Source organism: Diprion similis, chromosome 14 (genome assembly GCF_021155765.1).
Source record: "Diprion similis isolate iyDipSimi1 chromosome 14, iyDipSimi1.1, whole genome shotgun sequence".
Classification (NCBI taxonomy): Eukaryota; Metazoa; Arthropoda; class Insecta; order Hymenoptera; family Diprionidae; genus Diprion; species Diprion similis.
This window is the reverse complement of record NC_060118.1, coordinates 5,768,642-5,789,763: the sequence shown is the minus strand read 5'-3', so window position 1 is coordinate 5,789,763 and position 21,122 is coordinate 5,768,642. Positions and strand designations below refer to the sequence as shown.

The 21,122-nt window shown below is 34.3% G+C and overlaps 1 protein-coding gene across 2 annotated transcripts in view; it reads left to right on the top strand.

Moving 5' to 3' along the window:
• The first annotated feature begins 500 nt into the window (after nucleotides 1–500).
• LOC124414649 (3-hydroxy-3-methylglutaryl-coenzyme A reductase) overlaps nucleotides 501–21,122 on the top strand; it is a 43,167-nt gene continuing 22,545 nt past the window's right edge. The window contains exon 1 of one of the 2 annotated variants that reach the window (XM_046895655.1): nucleotides 501–894. The gene's annotated coding sequence lies outside the window, so the exon portion shown is untranslated. Of the gene's footprint in view, nucleotides 895–18,935; nucleotides 19,251–21,122 lie in introns of those variants that run through there. The other variant, XM_046895656.1, reaches the window with a different exon arrangement.

The window sequence follows — 21,122 nt, the reverse complement described above, 5'->3', positions numbered from 1 at the left end:
AAGCAAATACATCATGCACACGTAGTGCGTAACTGAAAAATTTGCCTTATTTAAATTCTCCTTAAATGGAAGTATACTGAAAATGGGTAGATTATTCAGTCAAGATCTAATATTTTCAGTTGTTAATCTCATAATAATTCGCACGAGTTTGTCCAGAAAAATTCACCTAAAAGTGATACGTTTAACATCAACCAATCAGAAATCAGTTTTAAGCAAGAGACTTCCTTATCAACGGTGATAAGATGGCTGAACATATCTACAAAATTTATATTCAACTATTTCAACGGGCTGAATTATCCCCTGTATTCTTCGTATTCTTCATGGTCGGTCTAATGTTGTCCAGTTTTAATAGTTCCAGAAAATTCCGACAGGCTCAACAACGGCTCTGATTTCGGTCGGTATCTCTCGCATGTTTCTTATCACTCGAACTGAAGATATTTCCACGGCACATTTATCGCAAATCCAGATTCAACCACGAGATGGAAACGTTGTCACGACTTCCAACCAAGTATTTTTTTTTGCCTATGTTCAGAGCAGACGATATTTCACAATCGTTTTTTCTTAACATACCGTGAAGCCGTGAAGTAGTGATTGATAGTTAAGTTTTCACCATTGCATCACATGTATGTTTACAATTATCAATTGTGCAGTGACCAGTGACTGTATAAAAACAAACAAAACAAAAAACTAAAAATTATGATAACCACAAGCAAACATGGATCGTTAACGCTACAGATTGAAAACACGCTTTTTTGGGAACTTACTATACTATGAAGTTCTATAAACTTTTCTTTAACATTTCGTTCATCGAATTCTCTCGTCCGATAGTAAGAACTTTTATATAGTGATTGATACAGTTCAGTCCCAGCTCCACTGATTTGTGCACGTCAAGTGGTGAGTTTTATATTATACACGCATGGATATTGTTTCTTACCATTTACCGTTTTCAGGTTAGGTTCACCCGGTCGGGTTAGATTAAGTTAGGTTAGGTTACCTCAGGTTACGTTACGTTACGTTACGTCAGCTTATGTAATCCGTAATCTTCAAATTTGAACCGCATAGCGTTTGTGACTTGACACCGGAACGAGCCGGAAATGGAACACAATGAACATCTGCAGATCATCTTGTCCGCGCGAATTTTTTTCTTACGTCTTTGTTTCTCCCTTTCTCTGCATCTATCTGTCTATCTTTATCTTTATTTACAGGGTGTTTACTGCTCTCTTAATATCCTCAAATTTCTGTTTTCGAAAATTTGTAAAGGCTGTAGTTTATAACTTACGAAATTATTCGTTTAATGCCCCGGAAATTTTTTAATTGTACTGTACAACGTTTGTACGAAAACTTATCCAAAAATCATGAATTTTTCACCATTTTTCAAAATTTTAAATTTTCGAAAACGGAAATTTCAAAATAACGACAAAGTTGTCTAAAAATTCATCTGTATTCAGCTAAATCAACGAATTCATTTCACGTGACAAAAAGAAAACATTCTCTGAAAATTTGTTTAACAATGTTTTGACTAAACAATTGATAAATCTTGGGCATGATTATTATTTATATTTAATTTCCTTATCGCCTTTATTGTGGTTGATTTTTTTCCGATTTTCATCTTACTTTAAAGTATTCAGTATTGAATATTCAACGATGCAAACGTGATAATAAAAGAGTATTTAAGTGTTAGAAATTCGATTAATTTAACGGTATTCTGCTATTCATTTTTTCACAAATAACCCTGCGTCCTGTTTAAATATTTAGCAAACATCGTAAGCAGAGGAAATTAAATTTGATTCAAAAATTGATTTAGTAATATTCGTCTGAACTTGTCGCAGATTTTACCCTCCATTTATTCTATATGTCATGTGACAAAATATCAGCCTGTAAATGAATAATTTTTTAAATTCACTCGAGTCGTTTATTATTTTCAGTTATATTCAAAATAGAATATTCAATTTCAAAAGTCTTCTATAAGCGATAAAACAATCTGCTTGAGTCATTGTTACCTGTTACAAACATTTTTAAGAAATTATTTCCTAGTTTTTATTTAATGTTTACGTCAATTCGTACGATAAATAGAAAATTACTGTTTGGATATCATTGATGACCAATGATCATATTTTTTAAATATTATCTTGTCACACGGCAGATAATTTACAGGGAACTAGAACGAGGAAGTAAATGCAATCATCAGCACACTCATTACACATTTCGTTGTTGAACTTTAATTTATTAACAATGTGCAACTAATATCTCCAAAAATTATTTCCGTTGGTATGATAAAATTTTTTTTATCACATACTGCAGAAATTCAAAACCATGTCTTCTAGTTGAAATTTACACATTCAAGATTATCACGTATGATGTACAATTCATAGTTTCTCGAATTAATCGATTAACCCTTTCAATCACACATTTTTCAACTCAGAATTTTGGCCTGCATTCGGTTACTCGGGGGTTTTTGTGATCGCTGATCACGAATTTGAAGTCAGAATCTGATAGTTACTGAATCCAAGATGGCGGTTACAATATTCCAATTCGACCATTTTGGCCGAAACGAGGTTATCTGAAGCAACAAAGATAATTTAAAGTTGTAAATAAACTGCGATTAAGGGTTAACCCGTTATTGGAAAGTATCGATTCATTCAAAAAATGTTGAAAACTGCTACAAAAAAACGCGAGAAACAAAGAAACATCTGTCTATCAAGAAAAATCGGTTTAATATTCTTTAATTACTACAGACAATTAGCTTATCTTGAAACGTGACGTGCAATTATGATTTCAAAGGAATTCTACGACAAACCGAGAATAGAGGGAAATAAAATAATCTTAACAGTTTCTATTCCCACTTAACCACAGCATACATCACTCTTTATAGAATATTCTGTTTAACAATTCATCTTTATTTCATTATAATATAACGGGTACAGCAGATTACGTTGGAAATTCGGCGAACGGAAGGTGAGCGAGTGCAGATACACAGATGCTATTTTTCGGAGAATCATACATGATCTTATTTTCTTTTTTATTCGGCTTATAGCAGCCCACCTATAACTGGAAAAAAGATGCGACGGTATTTTTATCCTCACACGCCAGCCAGATGCCCGATTTCAATTTGATATATCGAATATTCTCAAGTGGTTTTACAACGTGGGTTGGTTAGTTACTTTATAGTTGTTATATGTATGATAATAATAATTTTCTCTTGACCTGGGATTTATTTATCACTTTGTGGTGACGGGTAGTGATTTGGAAAATAAAGAATTTAATTAAATGGATAAATACAATGAATTAATTTTTAAAAAGAAACGGAGGCTAAAGTTTCACCGATTAATCATATACACTTCGATCAATTGATTGATCGGGAAAACGATTAACTGGAATTGCCTATTAATCGGAGAAATGATCTATCGGAATCGGTAAAACGATCAATCGAATAATTGAAAAAAAAAAAAAACAGTCGACTGAAGCCTACGATTAATCGATTCACAGTGTTCACAGCTTAATCACACTTTAGACAAAATTAGCAGTTTACTTTCTCTTTTAAGTATCAAAATTCATGTTCGATTTGTAATCAACCGATTATGATTAATTAATTAACTAGCATTCGTATTTATATAAGTATATTAATAGCTTTCGTGATATTGTCCAGATATTTTCACTTTTATTAACTATAAATAAATCATTGATGAATATGGTGTGTTCGAAACAAATTTTTTAACTAAGAATTTTTTTTACCCACTTCTTACAGAAATACTATACAGGGTGAGCAAAAAAAAAAAAAAAAAAAGTATACGGGGCCAATTTCAAATGTTAATGAAATACGAACGCGTCGATCGATTTATAAAAACTTTATTTTTTCTGAAAGTAGAAGAATAAATCTTTCATGTCGCGTTTGAAAATCTGAAAAAATTTTATTCGCTGCTGAGATACACGCTCTTGAAAATCGGGTTTTGAAAAAGTCGCTGAGAGACTGAAAAAAGTTAATAATAAAGAAGATTCAACTCAATGTCCTTCCGAAATTGTGATTCAAATATTAATACTGGAATCTTACAAATTCTCCGACATTTTATTCACACGATAGAATCAATCTGAAATTTTTTTTTTAAATCCAATGTGATATATAAAAATGTTTCAGCAACCATCCATAGTAAAATGACTTTCGCTTCTGATTATTTTAACTTTTTTTTTTGTTTTTGGAAAAGCTTGAAAACAGTAAGAAGAAAAAATCGGACCACTCCGAGTCTAAGATTAAAAATTTTCATATCTGACGCAGGATTTTTCAGAATTTGTTCAAATTTTTATTTTTGGTTGGTCGATGAAATCGTTCCTAAAAATTGTAAAAAATCCAAATTGAGTCGAAACAAAACTATCTTTCAAAGTGAGAACAATCATAAAAAAATCGCTTACGAAATCTGAAAAAGGTCGAGGCGGGTAAAATCCAGGTCGAATTGGCGTGGAATGCCTCATATATATATATGCAATCAATTACGAAATGAGTTTTACAATTACAGTGTCTTGCAATTCAATCAGTATAAATCGGTATAAATTGTTAAAACATTATAAACGAAACATACTTTTACTTTGAAAAGTCAACTTCTTGAAAGTCATTCTAATATTGAGCAATAATAATTTTCTCCCTGATGTTTCGTTGCGTTAAAATGTTACTAACGTTAGCCTCATAATAAGATAACATAAAAATTCAAAATTTATTCAAGGTATTCATCAATTAATAAGTATAATAATCTATGTGGAGAAAAAAACAAAAAAAAAAAACAAATTGGAATTGATCCATATAAAAATTTGAATAATAATACGTTCTTGCTACTGAGAAAAATATGTAAAACAAAAGTACCGATACGTTAATAAAGTTATTAACAACTAAACGTTTTGCTAATTTGAACGATCAGTTTTCTATTTCTTCTCATGACGAGGGGATATTATTTACATGAAATACAATTCAATCAACTTCAGTTTAAATTTTGAAACTTATATATTTAACTTTCTATTTCTACGAAGGTATGATTTTTACACGCGAAAATTTACGCCTAACTCTTTTCCAAAATTATTATTTACCGTATTGAAGTTCCTAAAATTGTTTTGAAGTTCCGAGCCCTTCGCTATGCTTTGTTCTCGCGACGAACCCGAAAACTTTCTAAAATACCGACAAGTCGATGCCCCCCTACATTCCATGCTCGAAGCTGACTAGTTAGCATGTAAGATTTACCGAACGTAGGTACTTCAACTGTCTTAAAGATGGAGAAAATTGATTTTATAATTACGTGCAATGCTTTATGGATATAACGAATACAAAAATTTGGCCAAAAATGTGCGAGTCACGATTTACATTTGTCTGTGGCATAACGATTTGTTTTTGAGGATGATTCACGCTAATTTAGCTATGTCTGATCATCGAAATTTTTCCAACTACTTTCTGTCAGTTAGCATATTAGTAGATTGTGTAACAATGAGGTAAATTCGGTGTTTTCTGCTTGTTTTTTTGTTCTTCACCCCAAACTTGACCCAAAATAAATTTTGTTGGAGTCCATTCACTTCAATCTAGTATCTCTTATTTCTTCCAATCACGTTGACTTTAAATTCAACAATTTCTATTCAGTTAGTTGGTCAAGATGATTTAGTCAGGCGAAGTCCTTGATTCAAGAAAAGTCTTTCTTGTCCCGATCGATTGAAGTATTGACTCGAATGAACCTTTTCATGTGTTTCCGAAATTGAGTCGACTAAATATCACTCAAATTTCACTTGAAATTCTTCGGATCTCCGGTACGCGAAACGTTTTTTTCGGTTTTTCCGAAAACCATGCGGGAGCAAATTATAAAAAATAGACAGCAATTAAGAGTAATACGGGAGCAATTTTTTGGTGTGAAATATTTCTAAGAAATTCAAAGGCTGCAGGCCAACCTCACAAAGGTCTATACTAGTTCTATAAACGGCCACTTGGCGGTGAATTTTCTCGGTACGGAAGTAGCTTCAGAGACGGTTGTAAAACCGGGTAGTTGAATAGGACGTCAGATCCGAATAACGAAAGGCAAATTTGCCATTAAACCCGTGGTTGTGAGTATACATGGTGTGCCTAGAACTCCTACGACATGTCCCTCTCTTCGAGGTTAAAGCCTTCAAGTGAGATGTGTACCAACTGTCTAAAGAAATCCCTACATTGTTAGGGAATTATTTTTCTGGCGAACGCTACTCTGCTCAGTAATACCGTCATGTATAGTTGTGGTTGAGGTGTTTAAAGTCTCGCTCATGTTTTCCCCACGAAGATTCCACGTCGCAACAATTAATCACCACCGATCTAGGGGATTTTGGCGCCGTTCGCACACATCTTACTCTTATCGTTAGTCCAGAAGCTGCCCTCCTAGGCACAGCATGTATACTCACATCACGATCAGATCTATTAGAAACTAAGAAAGTATAATTCCAAGTTTCGAATCATCTAAATTGTTATTGACTACAAATAAACAAAAACTATTGACAAATGTTCAATTTATACTTCTACATATTATACAACAATAAGTTTTCGGGTTTTGCCAATTAAATATCTGGTAATCCCTCTAACTAATCCCCCTTGAATAACTCTAATGTTCAGTTAATGCAAAAGATTTTTGAAAAGAAATATGAATTAGAAGAAGCCCAATTAGTTTTAATACAGAAATTTTATATTTGTGAAAAAAAAAAAACGATTGAAGTGCGTTCAATGAAATTTGAAGTCATTTCAATCACATATTTTCTCGAAACAAAATTCACATTATCGCAAGGAACTCGCGCTGTTACAGTGGTGAAAACAGTTGTGCCACTTTTTCCACTTGACATATAATGTAATATGCGCATTTTAAAAACAAACGCATTTCTACTATTGTGATTTCTAGTTGCTTTTGCGGTTGCTACTAGTTCGAATTTGATATCCACGAATCGGACATTCAAAGTATGGCGTATTAAATAACGTATTTGCCAATTTAGATATCAGAATTCTTTGAAATGTAAATTAGGATAGTCAATTATTGTTTTAAGGCCTTCAACTGAATTATTCAGTAAGTAAATTTTTCATTCCTGTTGAAATTTTTTTTCTTTTAAATCAAGTTTTATTTTTAATTTCGACCAAATATATAATGAGTCCATAATTTTGACTTTCGAAATCCTATCGTTTGATTTTTAATTCAGTTTTCGATTCAAGATTTTCGCGCCGATTTTTTTCCACTAATTATGCACGAATAGCCTGAATTGAAATTGTTTTTATGCTCTTCTTTAATTGACCGAATAATTTATGTGAAATTAATACACTTGGCTGCATATAAAAAACTAATGCTTCATTGAAAATAGATTTACGTTATCACAAGTGATAATGCAACCCAGATTATTTATTATTTGAGTATTAGTTATATCCGGATTTACGGTTTTCCATTTTTTGCCGTAATGACAAAATAGTTTTCTGATAAAACGTGAAATATCGGAGCTTGATTGAGTTATTTATTCTGAAGTTCGGTATCTCAATTTTTCCTTTCTACAGTTTTTTTTTATGAGGTTGAAATTAGCAACACAATCATAAAAAAATCTGGTGCTCGTGCCGAAAATTTTGTCCTGGCAAAGTAATTTCAGCGTTAATATACATCCGACCAAGCATTATTTTAGCTCTTTGTTCCATCTCAAAAGATCATGGGAAAGCAAATAAATTTCGTCGAATTTCTGGAAAAATTGAAACCCCAAGCTCAAAGTGTTACCATATAAATATTATAGTCTTACATTCCGCGAAATACACGCAGATTTAACTAGTTTCGGTTAAGTATTTTCATTTTTATCGCTACAATAGTGTTTGGAAAATGACAACGTTGGATATGGAAAACGAGGAAAAGTTGGGGAATTTAACGACCCAAAGGTCAGGTTACGTTAGTTGAGGTTAGGACCAAACCTAAAACAACTTCGAACAATATTCAAAACATTAATGTGTCGAAAGTGGAAAACCAACTTCACGTGGGTTCAAAATTAGTGGCAGCAACTTTGGACACTCGATGAATCGTCAACTTGAAACAAGAAAGTGACGAATTGACGGTTTGTCGGCAAAATTTTATCATTACTACAAGGGGTTCCGAGCAGTGCTAGAGTATTTGAATCTTTTGAGGTTATGTAGTACTTACACCTCTACCGAGTAGAAAACGGGCGAGTTTGCTCGGTCGGTAAAGACAAGAGCACTACATGACCTTACCGTTTAATTTAATGACAACTTCACTCTCCCGTTCATCCTCTCAGAATTAGTTCGCGCACTTCGTACAGCTTGCACGTCGCGCCGTTTCGACCATTACGGAGAAATGTAAGCCAAGGTTGGCCCATTTGCACTAGAGTGATAATTCATCATTTTAATACAATAACCGTGCTCTGCTGCAATAACAGCCAAATCATATAACTTTCGATTTGTAAAACGAAGGCGGTCAAGGTTCACGACCTTGTCATTAGATTAGCGCAATCGTCCTGCGGATGCGAATATTACAAGTCCGCGTGTCGCATTGTTATACAAACTGCGCACATGTAATTTTGTTTTTCACTGACGAATCGCGATCACATATGGCTCAAGGGCTCGGATTTACTGGTTAAAATCTTAAAACTCGCTGCCAAGGTTGATCAACTATATTAGCTTGGATGCCGGAAGAAGGTTTTCATCTATCTAATGGTATCGGGAACACTAAAAGGGACTCTCTAAAGCTCGTCTCACTTCATTGATCTTCCTGTTTTTTTACGATATTAGCGTTAAAACTAACGAATTACCATTTCTCATAGCAAATCGAACGACTCGATTTTTAAAAACTCACAAGGTGAGAACTTGATCTGATGTAATAATCTCCATGGCCCTTTGCAGAAAAGAATGTGCAAGGTAATCGCTGTGCGAAGGAATAACTCAAAAGAATTTTTATTTTGAACTTCAGACCATCCATAGGTTTCGAATCAACGCGAGTTTTCCGAAAAATGAATAGTTACAGTAACTTAACGAAGTTAGTAACGTCACTGTATCGAAAGGTTAAAAAAATGACTATCTTACACCTCTAGAATAACTCAAGTTGAATTTACTTTACACAATAACGAGATTTTCTAAAGAAGCATCATTACAGTAACGTTACAAAAAACTTTAGCCTGTTAGAATTCTTATTCGAACCACTTACAATCAACTTCCCTTACTTTGGAGGGAAGGGGATTATTTTGATGGAGAGGGTAACCCGTAAACTTTGATTCTCAGAATTCTCGGCCTCGTAGCTTCGAATGTGTATATAAGAGTTCTACTATACCGACTGATTCCAAGATTCGATGACGCATGCACCGTCATACATTCGCTACTTCGACGGATACGTGATCTGCGGCATGAATTTCATTCAAACCATATTCAATTGGGTGGTCTCATGAAGTTTTAGGTGAAAGACATTCACACAGTTTCTGACGATGTCTGTGAAGCTGTCTATGCCAGAAGAGACTGAAAAAGTACTTGTAAACTCTGCTAACGTCATCGACCAGTGTTGAAGCCTTTGAAAAAAAAGAAGACAATCCATTCATGAAAAGTTACTATAGGTGCTATTCGAGTTGTATGAAATGTTTTCCTTCATTGCTTCAGGGAACTGTGGTCATTTCATCGGAACCGGTGACAGAACTTCAAAAACTGGTTTTGCAAACTATTTTTATGTGGTATTAGTTTGTTTAGGTTAAAAGAAAGATTTTGTAAAAACATGAACGTTCTACGTTATGTTAAAGATCGAGCTTCGTTGATTTTTTACTTTTTTTCTCACACTTTTTTGAATTCGTGAAGAAACACGCCTTATAAAAATATCTTTCGTATAACTTAAAAAACGCTCATTTTTTCACAGAACCTTTCTTTTAACCTAAAGAAACTTTTTAGGGGTTGCCATGGTCGAAAATCGGAAATTATTTTTTCTGAAACACCCTAATGTGGTATATATAGTACCTCGTTCCTAAAACCACTTCTCATACCTATTATTCCCACGTGACGTAATGCATACTTACATATATTATAAGCGTAGGTACAGTAATGTTTCTGTACACACTGACTATTCAGTAATACATTATGGCTCTTCAGTCGACGCGCGATTTAAAGTGCGAGCTGGCACATTGATATTCGCGAAAGCGTCCGAGTAGCCTACTACGTTTACTTTCATTTCTGCAGATCACTTGTCACAGAAAGTTTTCGTTATTATGTATGGGGAATTCCATGCGAACCCAACCAATGCCTGACTCTTACCATTTTTTATTTTGTTCAATATTTTTTCTGCGATTGTTCCAATTCTGAAACAGTACACTGAATTTTTTTCAGATTTTTTTACTCAACTGCTTAATCTACATAATATATATTAGGGTGTTTCAAAATAAAAATAAAAAATCGATTTTCCAACGGGCCACACCTGAAATAGTTAGTTTTCGTAGAAACCAAAATTCTGACGAAAGATGGGCATTTTCGGTTGAGTGAAAGATCGGGCGTATTTGATTTTTCATTTTTTTTTTGTTTCTTTTTATCGAAATTATGGTGAGTAATTGTTTGTAAACGATTTTTTTTCCTGCTCATAGTGGCCAGCGGATCAGTTTGTGTCTTAAATAAGATGTTCCCGGAATTTCAACTCTGAATGTGATGAAAAAAGTTGAATGTGCAAAAAAAAAAAAAAAAAAAAAAAAATTAGATGAATATAGCTGCATAATGGAACCGGTCTAGAAATGTTTTTATTGTTAGTGAAAAATAGAAGTTTTGAAAAATTTTCAGGAATTTTCTAACCGCTCAAGGTTGTTAGTTAACCAAAAAAATTCAGTGTTGAACAAAAAAATGGAAAAAAATCGGCCCATCATGGGCTCGGTTTTAAAATGTTTGGAATAGAAAATACAGTTTCAGAGAATTTTTTGATAATTTTAAAAAAGGTCATTTTGAAAATTACTTCAAATATTTTTTTGCAGCGAAGTTCACAAATTCCCTTTACTCATCAGCCAACTAACTATATACACGGAACAGCATTATTTTTTAAGTTGGATGTGATTTTAGGATCGAATTTTTTACTTTATTCATTATTAAAAAATTACATTGACAATTACCCATATGACTCAGAAACGTTAAGAGCTATTCGAAATAGTCAATTGTATGATATTGTTCATCTTTAATTATGGAAACATAAAAAGTGTGAACAAATTGTATCTCACAGAAATCATTAACTTTTTCAATTTTCTGCAAAAAGAAAAAAAAAAAAAAACATCTTTCATCGCGATGGTTCCTTTCATTCTGCTGCGCAAAATATTCTCAGAAGTGTTGGTTTTTTTATTCGTAATAAAATGTATGTGGAACGATTACTCATTAGATTCTCACTATTTATTTGAATGTGATCGTTTTCAGTTGAAAGAACAACACTTTTTATGAGACACGATTTTTTTTTTTTATTTCCAATCTTACAAAGTATATTTCACTCAATTACAAATTTCATAATAATTTGTTTATAATTATAATTTAGGTTATTTAATTTTATAGTAATTGATTTCTCACTGGACGGATTATTATCTTTTTTTTAAACACTGATATTCTATGAAATTTATATTCAACTAAACAAATCGAAATATAACAACTGATCAGTCCATAATGATACTTGGTTAAAAATTTGTCTTTTTTCGTCAGAAAAACAAACAAGACTATCTTGACGGAAATACTGTTCCTTTGAATATGTTTACCAAATGTCAAGCTGATCGATCTATTACAGCTCGAGATGTCGTGAATACGGTATTGAAAAATATACTTTTGAGAAAAACTAGTTTGAACATTTCGTTTGGTAAAAAGTTTAATTTACATATCTTAATTACTTGAATCTTATTTTTCAACAGGAGAAAATAAATAATTTTATATTGATAATATCACAGTACGGTAACGTATCACGATGGCTGATTACTATAGATGTATAGAATCACAGAAGAAAAACAAATGAAGCATATCAAAAGTAGGTATAACCTAAAAGTTTTATCCGATTTAAAAAATAATTCCCGATAGTTAGGTTATACATGCTTCTAATCTAAGCAAACTTGAATAACGTAGAATGTGATATACATGATAACACGTCACACGATTTTTCAAAGCAGAGTGTAAATCATATATGAAATGTTAAGCACGTTCGCAAATATATGCCTCGCATAAAAAGTACATGGGAGTAGGTATGGTGGGATATGTTATGTAGGCATACCGGAGAAACCTTGCCTGTGACGTCATTCCTTCGCTGCAGCGCTATTCCTATAGTTTTATTATATGCGGTGTATTAATGGGACAAACTGCGACTGTCTTGACTTGACAATGTGTATAAATTATAAATTATAATACGATCATCGTTATATTCTCTTCCGAGAATAAATTAACGTAGATATGTAACATGGTGAAGAACTTCCACGACCCCATAACATTGACGCATAGTCGTACCCATGCGATTCCTAATAATTCGAGGAAATAATGTGCCTGAATTGTTTCACCAATTGGCCCTGCGTCCTATGAATATAGCTGGTTTAGTCGGTAATGCTGATGTCTTGATGCCTCGTTTGCGATCAATTTAAGTCTGGGGATTTCCTTCGCACACATTACGCATTACATACTGCTTGTGATTGTAACTTTTGTTCCAATATTCGAAAGAGTCGTGTATAGATAGCCTAAACGCTTCCTAGTACATTATTATTCCAGATGCATTGAGTCTTCTTCTCCGTTATCCATGGTGTGTTGTGTACGAAAAATTTTCTTTCATCTCACGATCGGGATTTCGACAGTAAATAAGTGTTTCTTCGAGGTTCCTGTCAGTTGTTTAAAAAGACTTTTGAATATCCCGGGCTGAACTTGAAATTTGGGCTAGAAATCTATATGGAATTTGTAAGTTCGTGCACGATATTGTGCAAAAACTCAGGGGCTAGGTATTTACTCGTTGAAGGTCCACAACCAATTTTGATTGTAAGCGCTTCGAAATCGCATGAAACTCTTTGAAATTAGTTTGAAACCGTTTGTAAACGTTTTAAAATTGTTTGTAATCACTTCGAACTTAGAAAATATCCCTAGGAACCCACAGCCAAGGGTGGGCTCCTAGGGATATTTTGTGACAGTCGCGATTGGTATCGCGTCGGCTGCTTAATCAGGCGGTAACTGTCAGCCAATAAAATTCGAACGATTTGACGCTCTCGGTTGATTATCGGTGAATTTATTGAAAGACCGAAATGATAGTTCCAGAATAATATACAATAATACACAAGCTAATGAGGTCATTATTTATACCGTGGAAAAATACAACGACGATGATTGATTGTACAATTTAGATATTTGTATATTCTTAAATGATATAACTGATGCAGTGGTAACAAAAAGTAGTGGACTTGTACCTCGACTTGCCTATAATTAGGGGTCCGTGTAGTGTGCAACCACTAAAAAATGCGATGTATGGTAATTTATTGTGGCAACGTTTACAATTCTTGATTACCATCTTTCGCTCGGTACATAGAGTGATTTCTAACGACCGCATGATCCGCCGCAGGGTTGCCAACCTATCAGACGAATATTTCTTTGAATGTCGCCAAAACAACTATTATTTAGATGGCACGATAATAATTCTTCATATTTCTCATTTTTAAGAGTGATGTTTGACGGTATTAAAACTCAATAAGTACAGAAATACATAATATATTTAATGTTTTCGCTTAATAACATAAAAATTATAGATAACTACAGATAACACAGACAGGTAATTTATATCCTACAATCTGAATTGTAAGTGTAAAGATATTAGGAACTTTTACTTATATAACATGTCTTTTTTTAATATTTGAGGCCCCGCTGACCTGGCATGTCATATATATATTTCGTGACGTCAGAAGCGGGGAAATTGGGTGAAAAAGCCTATACGAATCCTGTGATAACGAGAGTATGAATCTTACTCGGAAATATTTTAAATCGTAGCTTGAATAATAGTGTACGTGTGAATCTCAGTCACTGCTCAGGCAAATAGCTGATAATGTTTATAATAAAGAATGATGAAGTGAATAAAATCACGCGACAACAAACATGGCCGATCGGAGCTACCGCATGTTGAATATTAACTGATTGCACTGTTCCACAATTTCTCTCACCCTCGCCAGGGAGATTCACACGTACAAAAGCACACACGTTATCCGGGAAAACTTATACTATCAGTTATTTTTTTGTAAACATGGCTCGATTCGTATACGCGTTTTTCATATGACAGCAGCCCGTTTATGGTCCACAAGAAGTATGTTTCGATCTGTAACTGACATCATTGGTTGGATCTAACAGAACAAGCCAATGAAATTAGCGGCCTTAGTTCACCGTTCAACGTTCAGAGGCGCTGCACGTATTTATGACGTCACGATTTGATATTTTCAAGTCAGGTCAGCGGCACCTTAAGATCACAAACTTTTCAAATAAGCACCTTTGAAAATTCTTGCATATTTTCTCAGGAATCTCACAACTTGGTTGATTTTTAGTCTGTTGTTTCGATTTCACAGACGATATTAAGAGATTTCGTCAAAGATCTTCAAATTAACTTCAGATTTTGGCCTAAATGACTACATTTCTTGATTAGGAAACAACTTCTTTTTTCTTTGAATGAACTCTAATTTCTTTAGATATAAAGTATAAAGTCAGCCGTGATGTATATAACCTCAAAAATTTGACAGTTTTTGGTAGCAATTGTACTCAACTGACAACTGTCAAAATTCTTGAGGTTATACCAATACATTGCGGCAAAATGTGTTCTATGACGGTTGGTCACCCTGCCAAACAATTGCTTTCGGAATGTAGCGCATGCGCATTAAAAAATGATACTTGGACTGATGTTAATAGGAACCAACTGAATCCCCTCGTTGAATATGAGACCAGGTTACCAGTCAAAAACTCCAAAACGACCCTTTTGAAAATTGGATTTTTAATCTAGCACTTTTGGCCGTTTCGAGTTTTTTCAACGGCAATGCTATCACAATTATTTCTCAAAATCCATTGACCTTGATAAAAAACGAAATAACGGTTGTTGGAATAATGATTTTTCCAACCATATGTTGAAAAGGAGACGTTGTCGACCGTTTCGAAACGATTTTTAATGATAAAAACGATGGTTTATTATAGGTTAGGAATTTCGCGTCCGGGATCCGATGATATGGCGCGTAATTTGAATATCGTGAATCGTATTTTCACATAACCTGGATTGATTTAATGCTAATAATAAAAAAAATGGAGATGAAAACGTTGATGATAAATTTTATTTTCACGTACTGTTCCAACAACTTTAATGTAAATTATACACTTCCCAGAAAGATGTTCTACTGACTCCGGAGTTACCAAAGAACCACCATAATTTTGCGTACAGAAAACTCAAGTTTATTTTCTTCATGATGTGAATGCTGTTATAATAAAATTGATTTTACCATATTTGTCGTTGACAGTAAACTCCTATAACTTCATTGCGAATTGAACTCTCGTGGTTTTCCTCTCTGGATATAAGGATACACACATTACAACTATATCCTATGAATAGCCTCCGGCCTCGGATTCTTCCGAAGAGATAAAAATTGAATACCGATATAGAGGCCAAAGTTAAATTGCACAACCGAATTATGAAGCTTCAGTTATATATTTTCTTTTTTCTCTATCTCTCTCTTTCTGTCTCTTTCACTATTTGTAACATGTAAAAAGCATCTTCGATGGTCGTTCATAATTTCTATAGTCTATCAAACGAATAAAAACTAATGGTCATAGTGATTGAACTTGAGTATTTATTAAACTATTTTTATCCTCTTAAGAGTGGTTAAATACTGAAAATAATCTTCCCTATAACAGTTTCAATCCTCAGTAAATAGATCATGCAAGAACCTAATGCCTATGTTATTACCATATTAACGATGACATAATGATACAGCATATTCCTTAGCAATAGGAGCTAATAATATAATAATGGTTGTTTGCAAAAACTAGGGTGCACCTTAAATGGGGTGTTAAAGATTTTTTCAGGTTCACTCCTCCCCAAATCGAGCTCAAATAATTCAAAAACAATTACGAATTTTTTTCAGATTTTTATCTCAACTCCTTCTGCTGTCCCACGAGGCTTTCGTTCCGCCATAGGAATGACATCGGATTTTGTAATCACTTTATACTTTATTTTTTTTCACCGCTAATTTGCGTGGAAAAAATCTAATTCCAACGGAAATTTGTCAAGTATAACTAGCTCTTTCCAAGAAATTTTTATTTCTTTAAATACCTCTATTTTTCGATAATTTGAAATGGATTTTAGCTACAAATTGTAAAAACCGCATTTCAGGTGTACGTATCAGTGGATCAAAGATCATGGATGATCCAGTCACGATGAAAAAGATTAAAGACGAGGCGTTTGCCACAAATACGATCATTTTTGGCAGAACATATTATGGAAACAACTTTTTTAACGATGTAATTGCCGAAACAAATTCTTACAAAATCAATTTTACATCAATGTCATTTGTTACATTCACCATATATATGATGAAAAAATTTTGTAAGCATCGTTTACCTAAAATCCACTGGAAATGACTGAGAAAAATAATAAAGGTATCAGAAAAAAAATATCTTCGGAAAAAGCTACTTATACTTGACAAATCCCCGTTTGATTCAGTTTCTTCCCATGCAAAATATATACTGGAGAAAAATAAATAAACTGTAAAGTGGTCAAAAAATCCTGTGTTATTCTTATGGTGAAGTAAAAGCCTTCTGGGACAGTATAAGAGTTGAGATAAAAATCTGAAAAAAAATTGGCAACTATTTTTGTATCATTTTGAGTAGATTTGGGAGGAAAGGGGGAGCGGCGAATTTGAAATGATTAGTCCGTACCCTAATCAAGGACCACCCTAATGTTGCCCCTCCGTCAAATATGGCAAAATTGGATTTTACACGTTTTACTTTTTCTGAGCGAATCAGATTTCCTCAAATTTTGGTAAATGATAGTGCGTATAATTGTGACCCCCCCCCCCCCCCCCCCCCGCCCCCAATCACCAATACTTGAATTTTTTCCAACGCGGATCGTTTGCTCGTGATTGCTCGTCTTTTCTTTCGGTTTGGTCGTTCTTTTTTGAGGTTAAAATTAAAAAAAAATTGATTGAAGGCTTACCAAAATGAACAAGAATAGCACTTTTCTCAAGGCTGACTGTTTTCAAGTCCAAAGGATTAGGTCGATTTTTTTGATTTTTTTTCACGTTGCAAAATGACGAGCAAATGAAGAAAATATATGAGTAATAATAAGCAAATAACAAACGAATGATCTACGTCGAAAAATATTCTGATTTCAAAAATTTTGTGGAGGAGGGGCAGAGGGGGGAGGGCTTGACGGAAGTATGATTTTGTTAGTAGGTTGACGCAGAAAACTTAGGAAAATGGATGTCGTATTACAAAAAATATCTAATTCAGTTTCAATAGTGTATCATAACCCATAAATTGAATGAAAATCAGTTGCATATGCTTTAGTGTTTCCAAAATTGCCACACATGTGGTTGAAATGGTAATTGAAAAAACACCGAGATAACGGGAAAGAAGATTTGTGAACTATCTATTTCGAGAATACTGTTTCCACCAATGATTTTGGTACGGACCAGCCGATTCCCAAAAAGTTCTTCCATGCAGCGATTTCCACGGAAAAACCACTCGAATCGATGGCGACTTAACATTACTGATACTTGACTGATGATTCAAATAGTTTGATCATGGAAATTTATTTTAAAGAACTTTCTCTGAATCGTCGGCTAGCTTCAGCCTCATTTTCCAGAATTTAAGTAAATCGGTCAAGCTATTTTCGAGATATCGTCCAACCGCTAAACAAAGTCGACGTTATTGGCAATACCATTGCTTCCTATAAATTGATCCTATTAGAACAAAGTACGTGAATGAAGCTCGGTCTTCATACTTTCGAATAAAAAAACCTTAATCGAATTTTGAAAAATGGGATGTCGGGACTGATACTCTGTAAAAAAAATGCAGTGTGGAAATCTATAGAATATTCTTCGGCGTCGATCCAACGTTATTTGATGTCAATATAATGCTACTTATCATCAATCTAACATCATCTGATGTTCAAGTTCTGAATCGATCACAAAAATTGTCCACACCGGGCACTTTTGGTCAATTTTTTACAATCTAGATTCCTACTTCACCCACTTTTCAGCCGTCTATTCATCACACTATGGAAGATAGAGGTAAGGAGAAGTATTTCGCATGGGTTTTCAACTGAAAGATTGTCCACCAAAAAGCGACAAATAGTGCTTCAACAAGTCACCAAAATAACGCTAACAAGTAATAAGACTTCAATCTGATTTACGCTTCCGTGGAAATTGTGCTACAGCAACATCATCTTAATTGTAGGTACTTTATCCTACGCAAGGTTTCCTCCTTCCTTACCTTCACCCTCCATACATCACACAAACCCAACTTCCTCGAGAGAATCGAGGCCATCAGGACATGGCCCATGAACATGATGTCCTGACGAGTCATGGGGTACAGCCAATGAGACGTCGTTACTACATGTACATGGTGAGCATGGGTTCGGTACCCCGAACACTTCCGGAACCAAGCGATCTCCGGCGATCGGTATTGGAGGGGAGACAATCGGGGAGGACTTGCGGCCACTTCTCCTCCTCCTCCTGCTTTTCCTCCTCCTCCTACATCCATCCCGATTCACCCAAACATTGTAGCCCAGCTTTTGACGTGTCGTGTAGTGTGCTATGCACCGTGCTGCGCCGTACCGAACGATCGCTCACTGGCTTCGTCCATTCGTCCATTAGTTACTTAGCAGTTGGAAGAAGTTGGCAGTTGGCAGGTGAGCCACCGGGTCTGAGCCGTAAATCGTTCGTTCACAATTATAGTCGGACAGTCGATTCGGTTTGTAAGCCGGTAGTAGTACATGGGTCGTATAATCTGGGTATTGTAAAAAGTGTGTGGAATTCGCCGTATATGAGGAGAGTATAACGTAAGAAAAATAAAAGACAGATGATGAAGGAGCTGAGGAGAGAGTGTAGTGTAGCGCGTGTCTCTTCCTCAACTCTCACTCGACGAATTTTATCCTGAGAGACTTTTTTTCACTTGGACTTCTTTCGACTCTCCACTATCGTGAACGTTGGATTCGAAACAGTGGCAGGCCGATGACGTCTTTCAAAAACTGTTAAGCCATTCAGCTGCTGCTACATACATTCGTCAATCCAACCATCCATCCATCCATCCAACTACCGTAAGCAACCATGCATCATGCACACTTTTTGCTTCTGACTATATAATAACAAACCTTAAAATTTTAAAACAACGCTAAAAATTTTTTCCCCCCTCATTGTCAAACATGAAATAGAAATTAAACGTTTTTTCTTTTTCATTCACGACAAAGATAGAGAAATAGGGTATCGAGAGATGGCGAGAAGGAGAAATCTGTGACAGGGGCGGGAGGGAGGGTGGGAGGGGGGGGATATTTTTGGACGAGTATTTACGTAAGAGATGCCTACGCATGTACAGATAGATATATAGATGGATACTACTTATACTATAAGGTACCGGTCTCATGATGCACTCACATTATTCTACAAACATCACAAGAAAGTTGACGTCTGCACGATATAGGTATACATGTACATACCTATATGTATGTAGGTTTTTATAAATTATAAGGAATATATGAATAATTGTTATAATAAGCGATGTAACGTTTTTTACGATCGATACTTTTATTCATCAACAATTTGAACCGAAATAATCGGAGTGTGTAAAACTTTGATGACGTAATACTGAAAATTAGTGTTAAAAAGTTAAAAAATTGATACTTTTTATTCATCGTATTGTGAGATGGTCGTACGATGAGTACTTATCAAATTTTATATATATATATATATATGTATAATACTAGGTAACTTCATCTTTATTAAAAAGTATTAGTAGGTTTATCGATGTGGCGGATTTAGTGTGATTAAAATGAAAACTTAAACTTCAAATAATTTGATTGTGAGTGATAAAGAGTTTCAAAGTAGTAAAAATATTGATCTGCATAAAATCTAAGTGGTGTGGTGAATCATGGAACACGTTTCTCGTGCATCTGAAAGCTTGTCTTTTCTTCTCTCACTCTCTCTCTGTAATTTTTGCTGCATCTTGCTCTGAAATCACAACGCATCAACGGAGCATGACGTTCTTTTTTTATGATTAGGTCGTTGGCAGGTAGATTATTATGTGTATTAAATAAAGAAATAAGAAGCTTTTAATACATGCAATACTTCGCCGGTTTAGGTAGAGATAAAAAAATCTCTCTTTTTTTGGATGAAATATACAAAACACGCATAACTAGTTTCGAAATTTGAATAAAACGAAAGTTGATTCACTTGAATAATACATATAATTTCGTATACAACGAATATTCGCATTCCTATTTGACATTAGCTAATATTCGCCTATTTCTTAACATTTGCATTTGTAAAAGTTGTGCGAATATTTTTGCGAATTTGATTGTAAAAAATACTTTTATATATTTTGCTTATAAAAATTGTGAAAATCATATGAAACAAGGCAACAAACATTAGTTTGATAATGAACTTGTATTAAAAATTTTTTGTTTTCACGCTTTAATCACACTCTAACCTCAAAATTAATTTACTTCTGTTATCAATCTTTTCAAACAAAAAATTCGGATTTGCTCGGCAATTTTCGGGAATAAGATTCAAACGGCTTTAATGTGTGCGTGTGACCTGCATCGTGTATGTATTTACCTGTCATTCAATAGATTGTCAACTCTTAGCCGTGTGAGAAATGGCGCCAGATTTAAAAATTTATATTAGCATTTGCATTTCCATTCGCGCATAGTAAAAAAAAATTTACATTCGTTACAAAACTCGTAGGTATGTTATTTTTATTTTTTTTTTTTTTCTCGACTCATAAACCTTTTTCTTCTATACTCTTCTTTTTCGTTTTGCTCTCTCTTCGTTCTTGTGTAATCGCCTATGTCGATACTCTACATGCTTGCTATAACTGCGCATTCTGTGCAAGACTGACTTTCTTTTTCTCCAAAATCCTGTTGACTCCTATATATATATTCACATAGTATGTAACAACGAACCGCGCACGTGTT